A 25,901-nucleotide genomic window follows, 5' to 3' on the forward strand; every position below is an offset into this window, starting at 1 on the left:
CAGGAATACAGTTTAAATTGTCCTAGCTCAAGAACTAAAGAGGAAAAGAGTCCACATTCTTCAGCTGGTGACACTGGAACTGAGGAGAGACAAGTGAAACCATTCAAGGTGGGGGAGGGGGCGGGGGGAGCCTGGTATTTAGGTTAGAATTACAGGAGAAGACCACTATCCAAACACAAGACTCTATGCCACAGTCTAGTGGCTCTAAAAGAATATGAAACCTATTTCCATTTCATGCAGCCGAGAATCTTGTTTACCAGACACATGATACAATTAAAGCCAAATGAAAAGATGGCCATGAACTATGCATTTATAATAAGTACCAGGACCCGTCTTTTTTCTAGACTCTAACGAATCAAGGGATTGAAACCTGGAACCTATGTGTAATTGGATTCCCTAGCTAACAGGATTCTAAGGGAAGGTTCTTTCATAGAGGGGTGCTTACAGGAAACCAAACATGGTGTGACGCATGTGCTTTTGATGCTGACAGCTACTGCACAGTCTTAACACATAGGCATCTACAGGAAAACAAAGAACTGCATCCTCCTGTAGCTGCTGATGGCCCAGCACTGAGCACAGGAGCATGCATTCTGGGAAACCAATCTGCCTCTGCCATTCATACGTCCCTCCTGTGTTTTAGTTCTCTGCATTCCATCCCTTTCTCTTATACATAAAAGGGCCCTGGTCCTTTAAATGACCCATGACTCAAGACCCAGTGCATGCTCTCTGCTTTGGTTCCCTTTCAAAACCAGGTAAACTGTGCCTAGTTTTCTAATTCCTGAGCATCTATGATAAGTTTCCTCTCTGTTAATTGCCAAGAATGTAAATCATGGGACCTGAAGAAATACAGTTTTTGTCCCAAACATGAAGTGCACACGTCCCTGGAAATAGGAATAGTAGATTAAGGATAGAGTGATGGTCCCTGGGTAGAAGGTAATTCTATAATATCTGGAGAATTGGGGGCTGGAGAGATGGCTCAGAGGTTAAGGGGACTAACTGCTCCTCCACAGGTCCTGAGTTCAATTCCCAGCAACCACATGGTGGCTCACAACCATCTATAATGTGATCTGATGCCCTCTTCTGGCCTGCAGGTGTATATGAAGGCAGAGCACTGTATATATAATAATAAATTTTAAAAAAATATCTAGAGGATTGCTCTGAAGTAAGTCTACCTAAACTGTCACTGTGTGTGTGTGTGTGTGTGTGTGAGAGAGAGAGAGAGAGAGAGAGAGAGAGAGAGAGAGAGAGAGAGAGAGAAGAGAGAAGGAAGGAGGTGGGGGGAAGGGAGGAGAGGAGAGACATATGTCATGTGCCTCCTTATAGATGTCCCCATTTTGTGTGTGTGTGTGTGTGTGTGTGTGTGTGTGTGTGTGTGTGTGTAATCTACCTATATTTCATAATCCAGAATGCCTGAGACCAAGTAGAGCTCATGATCAGTGTAAAAATGACAATGGTCCCCATGACTAACTGATTTAGAGTAGAAGGAAGCAGCTGTCCCCTGTGATCACTTAGCACAGGTCAGACTCTGGTTTCTGGGTCAGATGTGATAAACATGCTTTACTCATCTCTCCATTAGAAAGAACTACCAAGGCTAAACAGAAGAAAGAGCATTGCTATTGGGAAACTCTGAGATGTGAGTCACAAATCAGGGAAAGCCAAGAAAGCCAAACCACAAGCAAACTAGCTGCAGAGGCCTCTGGGTAGACCTAATCTATCTGGACAGGAGTAAGGAGGGAGTGGAGAAGCTGGACAGGGGTGAGGGTGGGGAGTGGAGAAGCTGGACAGGGGTGAGGATGTGGAGAATGGCACAGAGATAATTGTAAGTTCTTTAGCTCTGGCCCGTGGAACTCAGAAGGAGTCTGCTAACATTGTGGATAGTGGATATTCCTACCTCAGTTACTTCTTTCCCTTTTTGTCTGTCTCTCACTGCACTTGACTCTGAAAACACACACACACACACCAGAAGACAAGCTACAGACCTAACTATATGCTATTTATAGGAAGCTGATTCCAAACATACTTATATGAATAGGTTGCTTAAAGAGAGACACTACAAACACACACACACACACACACACACACACACACACACACACACACACAAACAGAAAAATGATCCAGATAGAAAAATAGCAAAAAGAATAAACAGGCATTTCTACGGAAGACATACGCAGGGAGTGAAAAAGCACCTGTAAGCATTATGAGCCATCAGCAAGATGTGAATGAAAACCACGATATGATATTGCAATATACCTATCAAAACAGTTAAAACACAGTAAAAGGCCCTACAAAATAAGCAACACACTGGGTCACGTGTACACTGCAGATGATTTCGCTACTCTGGAAGACAGTGTTGATGTTTCTCATGAAACTAGACATCCAGAAAGTATTCAGCAATGACACTGAACAAGTTATCAAAACATACAAGTTGGTTGAGTCTACAACATGGAAGAAAAGGTCAACTTAAAAAGTCACATGCTGTATAACACTACCTTACCTACATTACATATCAGGAAGGAAAAAACACAAAAATGAAAAATCAGTTATCACCAGGAGCTGGGTTTCGGGTGGAGGGAGGGGGGGAAGGGACATGGTCATAAAAGGCCAAGATAAGAAATATGAGCACTATGGGATGAACTGGACCTCAATGGTGGAAGCAGACATACAAGCCTATCTGTATGATAAATAAACCAAATGTATACAAATATACATGATACACACAGAGAGACACAGAGACAGAGTCCTGCAAGGTTGGGAATATTTGAATAAGATTGTGATTTGTTAGTTTATTAACACTATGACCTGGTCTGCTATTATGCTGGTTTGTATAACACTACCACCAGATACGGTTAGGCAGTGAACCCGCATAACTCCCTGTACTGCTTGTGCATTTACATGTGAAATCTACAACTGCCTTGACATACGAAGATTATTTTTACGTAAAAAAATAAAATTAAAATGAATAGCTGTGTTGCTATTAGACAAAGTAGACTTCAGAACAAATGAAATCACCATAGTTAAATAGAAATATCAAATAGTCAAAAAATCATTAAGAATAGAGAGATCATAAATATACATGCACCTTATACAGTTTAAAATACATGAAGAAAATTCACTTTCAAAACTAGCAACCAGGTCTGCAGCTATAAGCAAAACAGGAAACCAGGAAGGTGAGTAGAGAACTGTGAAAATAACCAGCTGGAACGAGTTGGCATGTACATTCCGGCCAACACCAGCAAAAGGCATTATTCTCTTATAGTAAAAGAAATATTCAACAGAACAGGTCATAACTGTGATCACAAAAAAAAAAAAAAAAAAATAGCAGCAAACCACCTCAACAAAATATCTATTCTCAGGTTATAGGATTACAATTAAACTAGACGCCATCAACAAGGAATCTACAAAAGGTTAGAAATTAAAAATCAACATGTAAGTCTCATTGTGTCCTACAAGAGTGCTTTTTAATCAGATTACTTCTACTTAGCTTATCCATCCATCATCTTACAATCTACTGTTTTTCTAAATGTTAAATGTTGTATTTATTTTTTAAATATTTTTATTAATCCTTTGAGAACTTCATGCAAATGGTCCTGTCTATACAAATACCATGACATGAGAGCATACACATACATACGTAAACACCAGCACACACAAAGTACATAAATATGATTTAATTTTTTAATAAGTGAAGATAAAGGTTTAGAAGTCACGGATTTACAGCTTTTGCTAAAGTCCAGGGGATAAAAGAAACCAAATGCTGGAGATATATCTTTATTTTTATTTTATTACAAGAAATGCTCCCTTAGTAAGCACTGAGTGGAAACTAATTTATCATTTAACTCTAAAGTATCTATCATCTCAAACAGTCTGCAGAACACCTTTCCTACAGAATTACCAGGAAAGCTAATAGCTAGCCAGTGTTCCATTGCCCATCATGAACTCCATTTCTGGAGGGGAAAAGTGATTAAATAAGCCTGCCTGCTGCCCTGCCCATCCTACACAGGGTTCCAACACCTGCTAAGCTGAGCCCCACAATGGCAGGCACCCCTAATCAAAATCATGGCACATCATCCTGTTTACAACCTACATTTTTTTTTAATCATTGTATGTGTGTATCTGTGTCTGTCTGTCTATCTATGTATCAGTGTATGTGTGTATGTGTGCTTGCATCTGTCCATTAACTCTTCCTGGAGCAGATCATTCCAAGATAAAACACAGAATCAATTATATTCGTTTTTAATAGTGAGAAGGCAAATGAGAAATCAAAACCAGAGAAAGGGGGAAGCAATACAAGGACCCTGGGGAGAACTCCTTCCTATCTGGAGTTCCCTCTAGGGCACCCAAGTGCACGCAGCTAAGTCCTAAGTGTGCAAAGCAACTGGCAGGAGCCTGTGGTAGGAGGGGGGAGCACAGGGACTCTGCCAAAGTCTTGTTCCTCAAGAGCCAATTGTGATGTAAGAAGGCGCCAGGCCAAAGCTGCAGAAAACTGAGCATTTAGCCACTGCTAGAACCCAGAAGAGCCAACAGCACCAAACATGTGAAATTGTAAACAGACGGAGTATACTTCTTAACCAAAATATTCTATGGCAAAAGGTTGTGAAATATTCCAAGGGGCCAGGAGAGCAAAAGAAGTGTGTCTGGGAGCACCAAGGGCCTGACCTGACCTGAGCTGCTCCGCCTCATTCACTCATTAAGCAAAGTGGTCCTGATAGTGCCGCTTTCCCGCAAGATCAATGTTGTCAAGAAGAAAAACAACACCTGGAGACGGCTCCCCTCCCCTAACATGCAATTCTAAATAAAATGCTTGATTATCGTTAAAGAAATCTTGAGACACACAGAACTCTGAACTGCTGGGTCTGGTTTGGCCTGTCTTCCAGGGGCTGAGCGAAGGCTGCAGATAGGGCTCTCTGACTTGCCCTAAAGGTTTTCCAGGCCGTGGTCTAATAAAGATGATTGAAATGCATAGCACGGCAACACACACTTTCTTGGAAGGAAGTAACCATGAGGACAATAGCTCACTCATCAGAAACAGCCAGACATACCTATAGGGTATGCAACATAAGCCAAAATTGTCTGCTTTGAAAGGGAAAAATAACTCAAGAGATCTACGGAGAAAAGAAGAAGAAAGAAAGAAAAACAAAAAAAAAAAAAAACAAGAAACGCTAGCAACATTCCCAGATGATGTCATATCAGCTGCCAGTTCCAGGTCAACTACAGAGCAACAGGAAATGAGAACAGAAGACAAACAGGACCCAGCCTGGGCTTATGGTGCCCACCCCAGACAGACCTACACTCTTAGTAAAAACACACAGAAATAACACCTGCTTCTCTGGATAGTAAGATAGTCATTACATACCCAGTTCTGTCAGTTCAAAATCTAGTTCCCATAAATACATGGAAATGCTCCACTGCAAAGTAGTCCGTGGTCCAGAGGGTGCAGGACAACACTCTTTAAGTGTGTTCTTTTTTCTTAATGTAATATTTCTATTAATTCTTTTAAAATTGCTTACAAGGCATTTTAACCGTATCTATCCCCAGCCCCTCCCTAAAGGTTTCCTAGATCCAGGTCACCACACTACCCACCCTCGATTTTGTGTCCTCTTTTTCTCACATAGGAATCCACTGAGTCTCCCTTGTGCTGCCCGTATACACATGGATATGGGGGCATCACTGGAGCACGGGATGTAAACCAGAAAACCGGTCATCCTTCTCCAAAAAGTCTTCTGTTGTTAAGAGCATCTCAGGGGTAGATGCTCGGGAGCCACTCCCTCTTCCGTGGTGGAATGTTGTCTAGTTTAATCTTGTGCAGGCAGCTAGAGCAGGTGTGAGTGCATGGGTGCCATAGTCCTGTCCTGTCCAGAAGACACTGTTTTAATCCCTGTCTCTGGCTCTTAGCTCCTTCTGCCCTCTCTTCAGACAAGGTCTGAGACCTCAGAGGTGGAAGTGATAATAGACATCCCATTTGTAGCTGAGTATTCCACTGACGTTACTAGTGGTGAGTTTCTTCCTTAAACACTATCTGCTTGTTACATAAAGAAATGTCTGTAGTGATAGCTCACAGCTGCACTCATTTATAAGTGTAGGGACACTAACCTAGAGGGAAGTCGCATGCCATGCCCCTTTAGTAGTGACAACAGTAATAGATTCACCGCAACGGCGGCTTCTCAGCTCCCCAGTCATGGGTTCTTGGCCAGATTTATAGAACCCATCATGCATTACTTTCTACAGAGGAGACCTTCAAACCACTCAGAAAGTGGTTACTTACCTCCATAACATTCGGGCCACTATAACACCCTTGAGCATAGCTTCCCAAACTAGTCACTAATGTAGTTCACAGGCTTCACAGCTAGGCAAGGCCATTGAAGGTTTTTGGTTTTTTGTTTGTTTGTTTGTTTGTTTGTTGTTTTTTTAAGCACTTTCCAGTACTATGACAGCTAGCCTGCAGAGAGAAGACTTCCTGATGAGTTAGAACACCATTTCTTCATGTCCTATAACCAAGTGCATGATTCTCCAACAACTATCAAGTTCTGGTGAGCAAGCTATAAATCAATGGCAATATCTTTTATTATTTTCAGTCTTTGAGACAACTCTAACTAATCTGGAAAGGAAATATCCTACACCTGGCATTGGGCTTTTTATTTGGCAACCCACGGCTTCTTGGAGGAGTTATACCTGAATAGGGTTAACTCCATTAAACGTGTGTGTGTGTGTGTGTGTGTGTGTGTGTGTGTGTGTGTGTGTGTGTGTGTTGTTAAACAAAATGTGTCCATACGGTTTGTTCAATATATTTAGTAAAAAGAGAGGGGAAGGGGCAATTCAGTGGAGAGACTGCATGGAGGGTAGAAATAACTTTAAGTACTTTCAAAATGAACAAAAAGGAATCCTACCTAAGCCTGCCACTTCCTCACTGCCATCTCCATCCTAAATAGTTTACAATGAGGCAACAACTAGGCTTCAGCCAGAACAAAGCAGCAATCAAAACAAGTATAACCAATAACAAAAGGCAGACATTTGATTACAAAGCATTTGAAGATCAGGGAACTGGAGGGTTTTTGGTTTTGTTTTGTTGTTTTGTTTTGTTTTTTGCTTTGATACACAGTCTTGATCCGACCAATGAATGTGTGGCTATCCACATAGATGCCTGGTATAGTTTAAGGAAGTGGAAGTTGCCATCACCATCACCACTATCGTCTTCCACACGAAGGATAAAGGCTACAGAGTCTTCCTTCCTTGGGAAATTGCTGATGTGTCTGAGTTTGTCCTCAGCCTTCCTTAAACAATCACCATGTAATAAACACCCTTTCAATAAAAGAAGGCAAAGAGGAAGTAGAGGCTCCTTCAGACTTCCTAAGGCCCCAGTGAGAAAGGATGGAGCAAATTAATGCCTGGTCAAGTGTTTTTATCTTTCCATGGGAGAAAGATACTCACAACTACAAGAATGGGCTATCAAAAAGAATGCAGCCTCTTGATTATTTCCAAATTCCGTGTCTGATATGATAACAAATACCGTTTTATTCTCTAGAGCCATGGAGGGGGTGGGGTGTCAGTGATAACAAAGGTGCTATTATCTCTGGCAACACTTTCCTGGGTCCTGTTAATGATCACACTTGCAGTCACCTAATGCCCCAGGTTCTCACATCCCTGAACAAATATGACCTGGTAGCAAATATTAGTATCTCCAACTTTGCATTCCAGAGAAGTCAAGAAACTTATCAGAAAGGTTAACTCTCAGTAAATAAGACCAAAACCAGCCAGAAAGAGACAGACAGACAGACAGACAGACAAAATAATCCCCCTAGTCCCAAGATTTCTCAGTATCATCAGAATGCCTGGGTCTCCAGAGCTCGTCCAATGAGCTGCCCAACAATGAGAACATGCCCGTACACATAGGCAGTCACTGCAATCCAATCCTCTTTGCAGTGATGAATTGGATTAGTTAAAAACTCTAAGAACAAACTCCTAAAAGGGATATCTGGGTCAGAGATTTCTTAACCTAGGCTTGCTAAGTATAGAAGATACATGATTACCTGTGAAATATAGTTCTTAAATTGATGCATATTAAAAGCAGCCTAAAGATAAAATCCAAGGCTTTCCCAAAAATCTCAGGATCCATACCACCTTCCCCACTACAAATACCTGACAACAACCAGTGGCCCTCAATTCTTCCTGGGTACTAGAAAAGACTCGAGGGAAATATATATATTTATTTCCAGGGGCTAGAGAGATAAGCGAGTGTTTGAGGACACTGGTTGTTCTTCCAGAGAACTTGGATTAAGTTCTCAGCACCCAATCGTTACTCACAACAAAGTATAACTCCAGCCCATGGGACCTGACACCTTCTTCTGGCCTGGAAGAGCACTAGGCACATACATGGTACACAGGCATACTTCCAGGCAAAACACCCAAAATAAACACACACACACACACACACACACACACACACACACACACACACACACACACACGGCCACACCTAGGCTAACTAAACTAGTAATCAGGACAGATTCATTCATGTTCACTCACTCTTAAATACATTTTCAGATGGGCTATATTGCTCAAGCTAGACTCAAAATCCTAACAGGTATTTCTCTTGGCCCTAGTGAGAACTAAAAGCACCTGCCAGCACACTGACCTTAAATGGAGCAGCAGCACAAGGCCCTTAAGCAAATATAATAGAAAGCTAGATTTAATAAACACAGCAGCTGAGTTTGAGGCCAGCTTAGTCTACAAAGTGAGTCCAGGACAGCCAAGGATATACAGAGAAACCCTGTCTTGAAAAACCAAAAGAAACAAACAAAAAAAAATCCCCCCTCAAAAAAAAAGGAGGAGGAGGAGGAGGAGGGAGAGGGGGAGGAGGAAAAGAAGAAGAAGAAGAAGAAGAAGAAGAAGAAGAAGAAGAAGAAGAAGAAGAAGAAGAAGAAGAAGAAGAAGAGAAAAGGGAAAAGGAAGGATGGACAGAAGGACACGAGACAGAGAGAGAGAGAGAGAGAGAGAGAGAGAGAGAGCAGCTTCAAACAAACTTTAAACTTAAAAAAAGTTAGATACTAAGAATACTAGACAGAATAAGAAGAGCCACCAGATCAGATAGGGGTGTGGATCAATGGTAGAATACTTGCCTATCATGTATGAGGCCCTGGGTTCAATCCCTGGCGCTGCCAAAGCAAAACATGAAAACACAAAAAATAAAAATTTTTAAGAGCTGGAGAGATGGCTCGGTGGTTAAGAGGACTGTCTGCTCTTCTAGAGGTCCTGAGTTCAATTCTCAGCAACCACCTGGTGGCTCACAACCATCTATAATGAGACCTGGTGCCCTCTTCTGGCCTGCATGTAGATGGAGCACTGTATACATAATTTAAAAAAAAAAAAAAAAAAAAAAAAGAGCCACCGGGTAATGGTAGCACATGCCTTTAATACCAGCACTGGAGAGGGAGAGGAAAGTGGATCTCTGAGTTTGAGGCCAGCATGGTCTACAGAGCATGTTTGGGGATGTTCAGGGCTACACAGAGAAATCCTGTCTCAAAAACACAAAACAAAGAATAAAAGAAACCAGTGCTAGGCTTACAGCCTCATGGTAATCTGCTTGCCCAGCATATATAAGGCCCCCAGGATCCATCCCAGATAAAAAAAGGGAGGGAGAAGGGGAGGGAAAGAAAAGACCCAGAGCATCCAAGAGCATACTAAAAACAAAGCCCCAATTCAGTTGCTTTACTTTTTTGTAATCACATTTTTATTTAGCAAAATCATAAAATCCAGTCAGCAATCTTCTTTCCCCTCATCCCTTTAAAATTTCATCATACTTTATAACTTATTGGCAAAAATTAACCTGTATCTGTGTAGATTCTAGTTAATATAGCAAATGAAAAAATTACAGGGAAAAGAATAACAGAAGAGCCATATTCAGAGAATGCACACAGCGAGGAGCAGATTGTGAAATTTTACAGTGAGAACTGGTTGACCTTTCCACAAACAGCAGAAGCTCCTGATTATCAACAATATTTGTTACACCTCTCCATATAGCTATCCCATTACATTTTTGATTATCAAAACGAACTAGCACATGATTGCCACCACAAAGGGGTGTCAACAGCCAAGGTGTCTCTTTGCTTCAGGGAAGGATTTGTCTCAAACCAGGAAGGGTGAGCCCTCTAACAGTGGATCAAATAACATGTATTTATCTGAACCAAAAGATTTTTAAAATGTATTGAGTTGAAAAAGAAGAAAGGCAAAAGAGGGGAATGGCTTTTTCCTTGTTGGATTTCACAATTAGTTTACATCCAGACCCAGCCGGTTTTCCCAGCAGCCTTCCAGTAGCTGAGAAACTTACTACTGATCTCTTCATGAATAAGTCCCCATGAGATGTCAGCTGAACCATGGGGCCATGTATGGCAGAGTTCAGGAGCAATTTCCCTCTGCTCCACTGAAGGAGTCAGGGAGAGGGGAAATAACTCATTTCATGGCCAGGGGTTTGGGCAGAGAAGTAGTACAGCCAGTTAACACTAAAGGGTTGTGACAGGCCAACAACTGCTTTAAGTCCTTTTCTATACTGATCTGTCTCCAAAACTTCTCATAGAGCTCAGGACAACCTCTTAGGAAGAGGAAAGACTGATGGATGAAAAGACTAGCATTCCTGAACAACAGAGCTCCAAAGAACATGGCTATTTCCAACAGCGGGAACCTGAGCATTGGAACAAAGCCCCACCCATTTCATCAAGCAATGGCTTGTTCTCCTGTCCTGTGTTGGCTCTCTATTATGTCTGCAAGAGAAAGTGCTCTCTAGTTGCTGACCTGGAGATAGAATGTATCAGTTGAACTAAATGAGTGGCCAAAGACGAAGCCAGTATCAAGGAAAGAGCACAGTTTTTCTACTTAGCCTTATGTCTCACTTTCTGTTTTGTGAAGCATTCACTTTATGAAGACAGGAAGTCATGTCTGTTCACTGCTATTGCCAATAAGTTGAGGATAATGCTTAGGGAAAAAAAGTAGTCAAGAATATGTCTTGAATTTGTGACACATAAGAGATACCAAGTAACAACAAAGCAGTGTGCTAGGTCCTACAGGCATCTTTCTGTTTACTAGCGAATAGCCCTCAGTCTCATCACTGGTATGTGTGGGCATGATTTATCCAGTCTGAGGCCTTTCTGCTAAGGTTTTCCATATCTTATATTAATTTTTCTAAAAACATAATTGCATGTACACCATAAAACCTGGCATGGTGGTACACACCTTGGAAGTCCTATCCTATATGCAGTACTGTCTTGAATCCTGGGCCAGAAGGTCCCTATGCTGAGAGGGCCCTACCCACAGGCAACAGTTCTATGTGCTAAGAGCACACATATGCCAGAAGATCTATATCATCTTCAGGATCAGATCCCTGGTACTAGAACCTCAAAATTCTCAACTCCGCCAGCCTGACTAAACTTACAAATTAGGCTATTAAGATTTTCCCTTGGGCATACAGGCCACAGAGACCCATCCTCAATAGACAACCCATTGAGGCAGAATCCCAGAACTCAGGGGGGCAACACAGGAGGACTGTCATGAATTTGACACCACTCTGGACTCCATAGTAAGTTTGAGGCCAACCTGGGATCAAGAATGAAACCCTGTCTCAAATTCAAATAAAACAAATAAACCCACACACCATGGGGTAGGGTATAGATCCCTCAGGAACTTGAAGAATCACCCCTTCTTCTGTCCACATCAGCTGGTAGTTAGGGCATTCTTATGAGTCTGAAACCTCAGAATTCAAAGTTGGCTTTCAAGTTCCATGTAAAGGTACAGCTCTGTACCTAACAGGATTTTCTCGCATACTTTATTTGGCAGTTCTTTAGTTTATCAATTTTCCATCATTTAGATGTATGTATCTAGGTCTCAATTTACATTCTGGCTTTGGGTAACACATATATTAGGGGTAGGGCTGCCTGACAGGGACACTGAGTTTCAGGGCAGCTAAGCAACCTGCCTGATGGCCCTGGGTTCACAAACTGAAAAATCCAGACCACAAATCAGCATGAGGAAACCTCTCCCTCGGCATTACAATTTTACAGTGCATGTGTTTGTGTTCTTTGTTGTGTTCCCTCCCTCCCTCCCTCCTTTCCTCCCACCCCATCCCCACCCTGCCACCATATATATGATTACAGCAGCCCCAAGGGTCCCAAGAGGACCTCAGGGCCCCTGATCTCAGTAACAGCTTGTGCTTTCTCACCACCAGAGCAACCATGGCAGCCTGTCAATCTCCAGGGTGGCTCTGCGTGTGCACACTTGCAGGTACCTGCCCTGAAGACAGAGCCTCTGCAATGGGGAAGCAAGTGGAGGCACATTGCCTCAAGAACTCACAAGACGAAGCCTGAGGCCTCTCAATGTATATCTTTACAGCTTTAAACCCAGAAGTGCATTAGCGTTCCTGCCAAACAGGCTGCACGGCAGTTTTGAAAGATCACATATAATACCTTGCCTAAGACCTGTACTTACAGGGACCCTTTCATCCAAGACATTTAACGTACTTTACAAGCTCAGAGCTATTCATCCCAGTGCTCCAGGGAGGTATGCAGCTGGCCAGGGTTATATTCACTGATGAAGAAACTGAGGCAGGCTGACAGAATAAGTGCCGTTCTTCAAAAAGGTTTGCTTCTTGCAAATGAATAGCTCTAAACACCCCCCAAGCCCCAAAGCCATGCCAGCTGAGAAAGAAAGAAAGAAAGAAAGAAAGAAAGAAAGAAAGAAAATTTGTATAATTTTTATAGAAATTAAATAGTACACTACAGAAATCTATACCCTAGTTCTTTCAACCAGAGAGGTCATGAAAAGAAATTATGAGTACTCCACTGAAAATGGTTTATCAGATGCTATTGCCTTTCAAGATGCAAATTCCACAACCACAAAGTCCAAGACAGGAATTTCAGAGTTTTTACAAACCCAAATGGAGTCAGGCTTTTACACCTTTGGCCAAAAGCACTTAGCAAAGCTGATTAGCATACTTTCTCTGGACAAGAGGGAATCAACACCAAGCCCTGGAGAGTGGGTTCTTAGGCTTTTAGCAGAAGGTAAATGGCCCAGAGGAAGTCAGTCTAAAGGGATTGGGGGAACTCACTCTTAGGGGACATGAGCAGTTGCAGGCAGAGTGGGGGTGCTGCTAGGGTCTGCTGTTACCTTAACACCCTAAGAACAGCAAGTGTGCATGAAGTACTTATATCTGTTGTCACAGCAACTAGCACTTTGCACCTGCTGACCTCTGACCTGCCTGCTTATTAAGTCACATACAATGAAACTGAGGTTCAGGGAAATTAACAGAAGAGGCTAGAGATGGGTCCAGTTGTGAAGTGCTTACCTTTGTATGCGAGACTCTGGGTTGTATCCTCAGTATATCGAAGTTGAAAGAAAAAAAAAATGATTTGTTTTTGGTTTTGTTTTTAGTTTATCTCACAGTATAGTACAGAGACTGGCTCAGACTCTTGGCAAACTTTCTGCTTCAACCTACCAAGGCCTGAGATGATGTGTATAGGCCATCCTGGCCAACATAAAGACTTCCTAATGGTAAAATATGTGATTTTAAAGGAAGAAAAATTAGTAGACGTGCTCTCAGAAACCTTACAGTGGAGCTAGAAGATATTCAATCAACAAACCAAACTGCAACTACCAGAAAGGTTTGTTTGTTTGTTTGTTTGTTTGTTTATCTATTTATTTATTTATTTTGGTAATTAAATTTTTTCTACAGCATTCATATCCAGAGGTGAAGATGAAGAGTTCAATGTTATCTTCAGTTACATTCTGAGTTTGAGGTCAGCCTGGGCTGCTCAAAAAATAAAATAGAATTTTAAGAGATGGGCATAGTGGAACACACCTTCATCTTAGTTCTTGAGAGGCTAAGGCAGGTCAATCTACTATGTGGGATTAAGAAAGAAAGAAAGAAAGAAAGAAAGAAAGAAAGAAAGAAAGAAAGAAAGAAAGAAAGAAAGGGAAAGAATTATCACAAAGGAAGGTACAGAGTCCCTTGGCAATGCTCCAGACACCTAGCTAAGACTAAGAGTCAATGAGGACAGGGGGTTGCAGACAGGAATCTACCACAGAACTCCACCTTGCTGCCAATGGTCTACCATGATGCAGACGTTTCTAAGGCGGATCTCTGAATGTTGAGCTGTCTTTCCTCACCAGAGAGCATCTGAACATAAGGGAAGAAGTGCTAACGGTAATTCTAGCCTGATAGGTGGACAGAAGAAGACCTGGCTATTAACGATTAACTTCTTTTTCAATTATAGGCCTCTTAACTCCCCACCAAGTTTCATTTCAGTCTCCCTGAGATGAGACTCTGCACCTGGGTCACTACAGAGTCAGGGGACCCTGAAACCGTATACTGATTGATCTCACTTCATCAATGACATCAGAACCCTTCCATTTGTAATGACCACAGGCACAAGTACTAGCCTTTTACTTTAACTGATTTCAATTTCAAAGGAGTCCATCAAGGTCAATTTTACTTGCTAACAATTTTACAAGACATGGAGCTGAGGGCTAAAGAAACTTTCAGAACTCACATCCACTAAAGAACACTGAGCTCATCTTCCCGCACACATACAAAACCCAAGTGCAGTTTAAGCCCCTGGCCATTTCCTGCTTCCCTAGAGGCCTGCATTCTTCCCTCTGGTTTCACAGGCCACCAGCATGAACAAATATCATGGGCTCCCCAGGAGATGATGAACAGAGCTGGCCATAGCTCACAATGGCCGCTTTTCAATCATCACAAACTCTTCCGCAGTCTCCTCTTCCCACCTGACCACGACCTGTCAGAAGCCAGCGCCAAAAGTGCTAATATCTAGTGTATAGGTGCTTCGTTACCACTTCATACACTCAGAGTGGCACGTGTGCTCGGACAAACCTCTTTTCATGAGGTTGTGCTCTTACTTATTAATGCAAATCAATTCTCTTGTATCCAACATGATCACTGGAGAATTAGCCATGTAATTTTTAGCACACTCCTCTTGGAGTCATCCTCCCTCGAGTAACACACTTCCAAGTTTGGTTTGCATAAAAACAAATCAAAGCAAAACTCCATTCAATTGTGAACTCCTGTAGACAAGAACTAGCAGGGAGCGTATTACCAAGTTCAGCCGCTACTAAGCATGCAGCGTACTGTCCCTGTGAGTGGTCTAGTTCTCTTCCAACACTGAGACTGCACATGCGTCCCTTTACTTGTCTGACCCTCAACCCCCTGTGCATACAACAGGTTAGTAGCACAAGATAACGCTGAAAAGATTTGTTCTGCTCTTGGAATGCTATAAGGGGTACAATAAGCTCTCAATAATTCTAGTTTTTGTGAACATCAGTATCATATAAACATACTTAACATATGCATGTGTGTGTATGAATGAATGAATGAATTGGATTGAATAAATGAATTGAATTGGATGGATGGATGGATGGATGGATGATATAGACGATTTCTGTGGTACCCAGACAAATTCAAACTCCTGGGCTCAAGTAATCTCATCACAGCTGCTCTACTAGTAGAACCAGGCCCTAAGTAGAAAGAGCCTTTAGAGTCATGATGAATATACAACTGTTCCTCCACTCTACCCCCACCTTCGGAGGAGGGGATGCTACAGGCAGCCTGACAATAGCCAGATCTCACTGGTTACATATTAACCAAGCTCCACATTCTTACCCAGAAGAAAAAAAATGATACCTGACACGTAGCCTGAGTCACATGACCCCTGCTTCCAAACCTCTGTCACAAAGCATAGGTCACATATTAACCAAGCCTGCTTCGCTATAGTGCAGCACCCTGCCTCAGGGGCTATCCTGTGCTGCCCATCGCCCGCCAGCTTTGATAAAACTCTTTCCTGAAGGACGGTTCCTTTCAGCACCTCTCTATAATTCTTCTTCTCCGTTCCCTCCCCAAACCTAACACTCATCAACTACTTTGTGCTTTGATTATAAAAGGCATTTGGTATGGCAATCTATCTTTGATGCTTCAGATTCAAACATAGCGTCACAGAAGAATGCTGTCCCCCAAATACACAGATAATCCCAAAAAAAAGACGTATGGAAACAATACCACTGGGCCTCCAGACCTGTTGAGACACATTCAACAGTATGCGTGATCACAGAAAAGGCCTAAACCACAGTGGCAGTTACTGCCCTCCCCCAAAAGCCTCCAATTTGAAATTATCAGTTCAAAAAGAAAGATTCACAATGCTCATTGTTAGAAACAGAAGTCTCAGTTTCACATTAGCACAGTGACAGCCACTCAGCAAGGCCGCTCTTCTATAAATAGGGTAAGCCAGAACTCAACCCAGGCTGGAGACACTGGGGCAAGAACCTCTTCTCTTGATCTGTATTCAAACACAGGTAATAACTGTGTCTTTTCCCATTGGCTGGGATCTGACTTCACAGTCTTTCAAAATTGGCTCGTGTTTTAAAAAAGAATCATCACAAAGAAAAGGAAGGAAAGAGAGGAGGGCTGTGGGCCACTTAAGGCTCTAAAGTTCAGAGAATGGAGGGGGGGGGGGCTTTGTGTAAACAAAGGTTTCACCAGGTAAAGGAGAATTAAAACATTTACATAAAGGGTTTACAAGGTGGAGGAGATTTGAATTTCATGACAGAGAAAGAAGTTGTACAGCATTCCCCAGAAAAAAATACTTAAAGCTTCCCTTCTAAGCAGTCCTGAGCAGTCACAGGGCACACACAGACCTGACCTGAGAGCCATTCCTTCCACCCTGATAAACGACTCCAGAGGGATCATGGCAGCATGCCTTTGGTGTGGTTGACATCCCAACATAAATCCAACAGCAGACTGTGTGACCTCATCCTGGGACCTGAGCCAGAGTTTTCTCCTGAGATCTCTGAAGTTATCAGATCTGGAAAGCATTTCCCTTGCTTTCTCTTTTAGCCCCCCACCTCCTACCACCACCACCAACCACACTTTTTTTTTTTTTTTTAAATAACTCAACCAACAAAAGGCAGCACTGGCCACAGGAGGCAAGGAGGTAAAAATCAGAAATTGTCCACACTCCATTGCCCTAAATTGAATGCCAATGAATGAATATGCATTGTTCCTCGGGTTCAATAGAAAGTAAACGGCTACTCTTGGAAAATACTTCACCAGGCTTTTAATCTTTTCCTTTTGTCTTACATGAAATCCCAAGTCTTGAGGGATATTCCTTGCTCTACCTCATATTTTCTTTTACATCCTATTCCCCCGCCATCAGCCACAGCACAGCCAGCACTGGGTACATGTGGTACCCTGCCACAGATGGCTGGATGCCCATTACCTCCCAGAACCTAGTTTCTGCATCTTTCTAAAGAACTTGAGCTCTACTACCTCTTGCCGCCCACATCCTCAGGAGGTCATTAGTCTAGAGGCACTTGAGTGCAGCGTGAAACACAGAATCCTGAGAGTTAGATGCCCACCGAGCAAAGGAAAGCTCTCAGAAACCAGAGCTGTGAAGCAGGGAACTCGTAGGTTTAAAAACAAAACAGTCAACGCAACAGTTCCATACAACGGTGAGATGCCTCTCTCACTCTCAAGTGGAAGCCCAAACTGTGACTGCCCTGTGATGGTTAAGTGTCCAACTGCCAACTTGACAGACTGGAGAGTCACCTGGGAGACAAGCAGCCTGTGAGGGCCGTCATGATGGCGTTAACTGAGATGGGAAGATCTGCTTCACTGTGGGCACCACATCCCCTGGCTGTGCCCCGTCCCCCTCCCCCACCCCCGGGCTGCAGTGGAGAAGGGGAGCTGATCAGCGGCAGCATTCATCACTGCCTGCCTCTTTATTGTAAGTGGGCTTGCGAGCAGCTGCGGCTAACGCCCGCTGTTTTCACTTCCCTGCTAAGATAGACTATGCCCTTGAACCACGAGCCAGAATAAGCCCTTTCTCTCTTAAGTTGCTTTGCTCTCAAAGTAGTTTACTGCAGACAGGGTAAGAAAGAAGGCAATCCCCAGTGCCAAAGGGAAAGAGCTGGCCAGGAGCCAGGGGATGTGAGAAAGGCTGACACAATCACCCACCATTCATACAGTGTGCCTGTGTTTCCACTGTGTCTAGAATGGGAGGGTTGGGCACAAAGGTGGGGGCGGGGTGTCAGGAACCGGGCAATTTATTAGCTGCTATAAAGCATAAGCAATCAATAAACTATATTTCAACTAAATTCTACGTCTTTCCACTGGTTCTCTTTAGGAGAGAACAGGCTGATGCCAAAATTGTTCCGCTCCGCTCACCACTCCTCGTTTAGCCCACATCTCATGTGTCCAAGCACAAATTGAAAAGCACAGAGCAGCAGAGGGAGGCCACCATCACAACCGCACAGCACTGAGGAATCCAATCAGTTAATGTTTCAGGATCTGCCCATCAAACACTGACAGGTAGCAATCAATGTAAGAAGTTACTTGGCAAAATTGGATTTTTTCCGCTTTGAATCTGAGACTCAAGACGGCAATGCCAGGCTTGCCTGGAACAGTTCCAGCTTCTTATTTCATCTTCAGCTTTGTGCATTGGTTTTGTTTCTAAAAGACAACAGCACAGGGCTTTGCTGCTGGATATTAAGTACAGTTGGGTTTTTTCTATTGCACCCATCATGGCCATCTATTTTCATGTCCACCCCTTTCTTTTCTTTTCCGATTTAAATCCTCTCTCCCCATGGTGGGCTTATATGCTCAGTTAATATACATACAAATGTCCTGACAGGCAGATGGGTGAGTACTATCTCTCCATGGCCTCGCTTCTCAGTGAAAAGGTATCCAAAGCAGCATGGCCCCAGCCCCTGCAGTGCTATCACAGTCCCCTACAAGGGCGCCCGTCTGACTCAGCCTGGAGTACCTCAGGTCAATTATTCAGGACAACGGATAATGCCTGGCAATACAACCAAGCAAGTATTCCGGTGTTCTCCTTCTTAATGCACACATTGCATAAACCCAGAAAAATTACAACCAGCAGCAAAAGCAAACTCATTAAATCTTTTCTGAAAACTCAGCACTGTAGTCACAGTCTGTCCTCCCACCCACCCCCATCCAAACAGGACTGTGATATAAGGAAGCATCTGCTCCAGGAGTTTGAACCCTCACATTGAGGATGTCCTAGGCTGCAGGTCTTACCACTTTTGTGTATTACTCTCATGGACACAGTAACCCCCAAAACTTAATGCTTATTTAAGAAATATTTACTTCTCCACAGTTATGTGGAGAGTGGGGACTGACTCTGACATGAACTCTGGTGCTCCATATTTGACCACCTCCTTGGTGGGGAGGCCTGATGGCACTCAAAGAAAGAATAAGCAGGCTACCAAGATGAGACTTGATAGCCTATGACCATATAGTGGGGGAGGAGGTCCCCCTCAGTCTTAGACCCAAGGGAGGGAAATAGGGTGAAAGCAGGAGGGAGGGAGGAATGGGAGGATACAAGTGATGGGATAACAATTGAGATGTAATCTGAATAAATTAATAAAATTAAATTTTAAAAGAAAGAAAAGAAAAAAGAAATATTTACAACAGTGCATGGCTCTCCTTTAATTCTTTCAAAATAAAGAAGAGGAGGGCCAGCCTGGCTGGTAAAGCTCTTTCTGCACAAGCCTCTCAATCCTGGAACCTGTGGTGGAAGAAGTAGAGAAATGACGCCCCAAAATTGCCCTTTGACTTTCCTGGACCTGTCTCACAAGGTAGGACATATGCGTGCATGTACACACACACACACACACACACACACACACACACACACACACACACACACAAACCTAACTAGGTAAAAACTGTAAAATGAAAAGACTCTACACTTGGTGGTGCATGCTTGCAATCCAAGCACTCACTTACAAGGAGGAAGATCAGGAGTACAGGTCATCCTTAACGACACCAGAGTTGGGGGGCCAGCCTGGGTTTCATGAGATATTGACAAGGATGGTAATGACAACAACAATAACAAGGCAAGGTAAGGTAAGTATTGTGATGGTTCTAATTTTATAATTAAAAAAAATGAGACAGAGGCGTTAAATAATTTGCCTAAGACCGCACTGCTTGAAAGAGGCCTACGCAAGGCCTGAACCATCCTATAGCATCATGCTGATAGTAGTGCTAGCTTCTGTGATTTCAATTTGTATAGATATATAAAAGTTGTCACTTACGTATTATGTGTCCTAGGAGCCACCTTATTAAGGCTCACAGGACTCTAATATAAAAGAGAATAGCTAAAGAAATAAGTGGATGCACACCTGGAGACTCCTTTGCCTATAATCTCCTCCTTGCACCAAGGCCAGGAACAGGTCAAGGGAAGGCTGCTTCAGAATTATGGACGGTTAAGGATCAGGAGCAGTTGGTCTGCTCATCCACCTGCTTTCAGTTAGCTGAAGAGATCACATCTCCTGAGCACAGTGCATACCAGGGTGTGGGCAGGCGGTGTCAAGGCCATCAATATTTACATCTCGTGAACCTGGAGGTCAGTTCAAAAGGGCACCAGAAATTTATGGGGCAGTTGTAAGTCATGGGGGGCAGATGGAAGAGAAGGAAGAGCAAGGAACTCTCTACCCCAGTCTTCACACTCTCTCTAGTACAAGGAGTTGCTGTCAGCTTCTAGGGCATCGCAAAGTGAAAAGTCAACTTGATATTTTTAACATATATATATATATATATATATATATATATATATATATATATATATATATATATATTAAAACTCAGTGTTCAGTAATCTAATGTTATCAATGAGGATCATTTGGAAGACTCCCACAAATGAGAAGAGGGGGAGGTGGCTGCTTTGGTAATGCCAGGGTGCAGGGGTGAAGGGGAATACTTTTGATGACAATCCCAGGGTGCGTAGACACTTTAAACGTCTTTAAATTCTTGCAGTAAATGCTGCAGCTAGGATTTAATGTTAAAAATGAAGCACAAAACCTACACCTAGCACAACAGGTTAGGAAACAAGTCCCCTTGAACACTGTGAAATGCTCTCCTGTATTTCCTTGCTTGCAATAAAACACACACACACACACACACACACACACACACACACACACACACACACCTGGCAAAAGCCTTTTTTCAAAGCCAGCTAAATCCTTTAGGCTAAGTACACACAGGACAGACAGTCTGGAGTCCTTCCTTTAGTACTGGAGATGCAACCCAGGGCTTCGGGGATGTTTAATGGAAGATCTACCACTGAGCTGACCCTTAGCCCAGAACAGAAAATTCCCACTTGGCCCCACCCCTACCCCTCCTTTAGCAACTCAAAACTGGAGCAAGTATATAAAGAGGAAAAGGAAAGACTGGGAGAAACAGAGGACAGGAGGGGTAAGTCCATCCCGCACTGAATGCTTGCTAGGTCTTCCCTCCTAACTCGTTAATTCTCTTGGTCTTTGTCAATAGATGCTTTGTTCTGCGATTCAGCAACCGAGTTTTCCCTTTTGCTCCAACAGCATAAAAATCTTGAGAAATAAAAAGTGTCAAGGAGGGCTAGGAATGTTGCTAGGTTAAAAGAATGCCTCATTCACACTTGAAATTCTGGGTTCGATCCCCAGGGAATTAGGACAGTTGGGACACTGTAGTAATCTCAGTACTTGAAGACAAAGGCTGGTTATCCTTGGCTACTTAAGGAGTTGGGGCCAGCCTGGGCTATATAACATCCTGTTATATAGAGGAAGAGAGAAAGGATGGGAGGTATGCAGTTAAACAGTGTTCACATACCTTTTTGTTTTTGTTTTTGTTTTTTTTGTTTGTTTGTTTGTTTTTCGAGACAGGGTCTCTCTATGTAGCCTTGGCCATCCTGGACTCACTTTGTAGACCAAGCTGGCCTCGAACTCACAGCGATTCGCCTGCCTCTGCCTCCCGAGTGCTGGGATTAAGTGTTCACATACTTTAAAAGGATGGACATACTACTAATCTTCCAACAGACGTCTCCTTGGAGGTCCAGGGGTTAGAAATGGGAAAGTAGGAAGACTTTTCTGCTTGTAATTAAGAGGTACTCCCAGGCAGGGTCCCAAGTAGTGGCCTCCTCACTGAAACCTGAGTTTTCCTCTCCCTGTTTTGACGAGGCTTGTCTTGAGGAAGAGCATGCCGTGTTATAAGTTATCCCATAACTCACTCTCTTCAGTGACTCTGTGCAACAGGAGGTAAATCCTGGGGAAATGCATGTGTAGCCCTTAATCACACACAGGCTTGCCCTGTAAGGCAGTAAATCACAGCTGGTCACTGGATGGCCATCACTCATTCACACCTGAAAGAGAGCACAGGACACACAGGTGCTTAGAAACACCAGGCCCAAAGAAAAGGATGCCTTAGCTCAGAGCTAACTAAGAGCCTTTAACACAGTTCCTCAATTGTGGTGACTCCAAACCATGTTATTTTTGTTGCTCTTTCTTCCTTCCTTCCTTCTTTCCTTCCTTCCTTTCTTGTTTTCTACTGTTTTGTTTTAAGACAGGGTTTCTCTGTGTAGCCTTGGCTGTCCTGGACTCACTTTGTAGACCAGGCTGGCTTTGAACTCACAGCAACCAGCCTTTCTCTGCCTCCCTGAGGTCTGGGATTACAGGCGTGCGCCACCACGCCCGGTTTGTTGCTATTTCTTAACTGTAATTTTCTTAATTGTTATTTCTTACTATTAGGAGTCATAATGTAAATATCTGTGTCTTCCGATGGTCTTAGGAGACCCCTGGGAAGGGCTTGTTAGGTGCGCACCTGAGATATTTGTCCCAGGTTTGAAACCTAACAAAAGAGGTCAGCCGTTCTACCCCCAACGGAGGGAGTCTCCGCCCACGGGCTGAGAACTGCTGCCTTAGCCACATCTATGCTATTGCTCATGCTTCAGACAGCATCTTCCCGAACAAGGGTCCTCAGCCATGAGAGAGGCAAACCAAATGCATACAGCACGTTAACCCACATGGGCATGCCTTAAATGAATGTAGCTGCCGGGAGGGTTAGGCCAGCTTTCCTCATCAAGTCTGTGGAGGAAAGACATAAAGGATACCTTAACAGTTTGCAAGGAGGAGGTCGAGAGTCAAAACTCACCACCAACCTTGACTAGAAACACCTGAGGCTGCTGTGTTTGTCAGGACCATGTACCAACACAGTCTCCACAGTGTAGGTGGAAAGAAAAAGAGTCCTTCGCCAGCCTAAGTTTCTAAGTTTTCTGATTAAAGGATGTAAACACCTTTGTTAATGTCAGATTTATATGTTTGGGTCAATCTCTCACTTGGCCCAGAACTGATCTTGTTCTGGGGGGGGGGGGTCTTTATCAAAACTGTGTTCTTTGTACTTTTAAGCACAGTTGAAAATGCCACAGCTTTCAGTGATAAGAACATAGCCTGCCCCCTTTTGCCAGAAGAATACCCCAAACTAGGAGGGCAGGTGATAAAAAGCATCTGCCTCGGGTTCTGCTCAGCCTCATTATCAGCACAGCTCTTCCCAACAGTTTTATCACTGGGCAGTTGGCTTATACCAGTAGGATAACCAGCACAATGATCTCGACACTGAGGAGTGGACCCTCAGGAGCGGTCCACTCAGAGAGGCCCACACTCCAACAAGATTGTACAACTAACGCTCAGACTAGAGAAAGAAATGATACCTTTCTCTTTTAGGGAAAAGGTGAGGGGAACTTAGGAAAAAAGGGGTGGTACTACGGAAGTCTCTCAGTTGCTTTTCAACAAGCTGACCAGATCAACTTCAGGGCCTATAATGGCAGAGAACAGAGATCTGAAAAAACAATGACAGAAAACATCTTTGACACATCTTTTGATATCTGCAACCGCACATTGAAGATAAAACTCTTTTAAATAATATCCATTGTGGTACATTTAATAGAATAATAAAATTAAAATATCCTTTTAATAAAAGGATGCGCTACCATCCTTTAAATTTTTTTAAATGATCACTCACTTTAAAAAGCTTTCTAATAAGATTGTCTGTCCTACAATGTAAAGCCAAGAGCTCACTGACACCATAGAAATGAACTGTGGTCAGTTTAACTTGCAACACAAGACACCCCTACGCAGACCACAAAGCCAAGGCCTTGGACTTTATCGATGTGTGGAGGAAACACGCTAAGAACAATATCAGACTGCAGAGATAGCACATACCTCGCTGAACAATACCATAGTTTTATAAAATGGATATAACTCCTCTTAACAAAGGAATGCATCTCCGTGAACACACCACCCACGCAGCCTAGGCTCCACAGGTGACTTCAGCTACACCTGTGGTGTGAGTGACTATTTGGATGACAGGTTTTTTAAAATCTTAAATCACACGTGGGCTGTTTTGCCTTCAGTGTTGACACTGTGCAAGTGGAAAGAAACCAGTCTTGGTAAACATTGCCCCAGCCACCACGGAGATCAAGAAAATGTTGATCCTAGACCCAAAGAACAAGGCAATGCCCACCACAGTGTCTGTCAGATGTGCAGCATCTGGAGCCTAGTAGCACCCTATGCCTGCTCTGCATTCCCGAATCACTGGACTGTGAAGGCCAGTGAGACGCCTTTAGCTAAAAATGGAGGTCGACAGCTGCATGTCAGACTGTGAAATGATCTTTTCAAAATCGCAAGGGATCATGCTACCTAAAACAGCTAACAGGACAGCCTCCTCCTCCTCCTCCTCCTCCTCTTCCTTCGTTCACTCCTCCTCTTTCTCTTCCTCCTCTTCCACCCTTCCTCTTCCTCCTCCCTGTCCTCCTTTTAATGAAATACCAGAAAACCACATTCAAGGTCAGAAAACATTCCCTTGGCCACCTGAACCCTTCTGCCATATTTGGTCTTCAAAATTAAAAGGCAGGGAGCTAAAAGTAGTAGTTAAATGATAGATTGCTATTTGAAAACAGGAAATCAGTGCAGGGCATAGACCAAAGTGAAGACAACTCATTTAATGGCATTTAAAGAGGTGTCTCTCATTAAATATTGATTTACATATAGAACAAAAACCAAATTACAAACGTTAATGGATGACTCGTGTCTTAGATATCCTTCCAGTCATTCCTATGTGCAAGATAGTTGAGAAACTGGGACGCCCGCTCAGAATAAGGTTAAGAAATAACTGACCATGGCAAAAATAGTCAAGTGTCTAAAAGAGACATACAGCAAGGAGTGCAGTCAGCAAAATGTCACCAAATTACACCCTTCAATCTGCCTTGCCTTTAAAATGCATGCCTCTCAGATACACATGCAGCCAACACATAGCGCAGCCAGGAAGAAAACACTCCACAGCCAAAATGACAGCCTAGGAGCTTGTGGCATTTATAAATGATGGCTTGAGATTTGGGTTTCATCTTTCTGTCTAAATAAAATAGCAATGGAAATGATCTCCTGACACATGGAATCACACACAAAAGGGCTTGATTAGCCAGGCATCAAGTCTGAAATCCCCACACTGTGGATGCTGAGGCAGGAGGATTGCCGCAAGTTTGAGCCCAGCCTGAGAGGCTCAGCAAGAGCCAGGCTAGACACAATTACAAAGTGAAGCCTTATGTTAAAAGTTTTAGAAGAGATTTATAAACAAAGTGACTCACCAATTTATTTTGATCCAAAAAAGCAAGAGGACCAACTAAGTTCAAAGTCGCTTCTACCAGCCAATGGTTGTCCACAGGGAAACAGGAAGCTGCTTTTATTGATTTATGAGGAAATGGCTCATTCCCATATTAAATTCTTTACTGAACTGCAAACCACATATGCTCAGTTTCAATTAGAATGTAGAAATCCTCCAACACAAATGTTTACTTGGTCGGCTTTTGGAGGCAGGGTCTCACTATGGATTCCAGCATGGCCTGGGACTCTAACTATCCAGGCTGGCCTCAAACCCTGAGTCCTCCTCGGGCCTCCCATGTGCTTGGATTAAGGTCATATACAACCACACCCAAACTTTAATGTGAAACTTTTTAAGAAGTTTGGGGAGAGAGACAGGTAAGAAGAAAACCCTAACAGCTGCCAAAACCAAATTGGTATTA

This window comes from Acomys russatus, chromosome 3 (assembly GCF_903995435.1).
Source record: "Acomys russatus chromosome 3, mAcoRus1.1, whole genome shotgun sequence".
Lineage (NCBI taxonomy): Eukaryota > Metazoa > Chordata > Mammalia > Rodentia > Muridae > Acomys > Acomys russatus.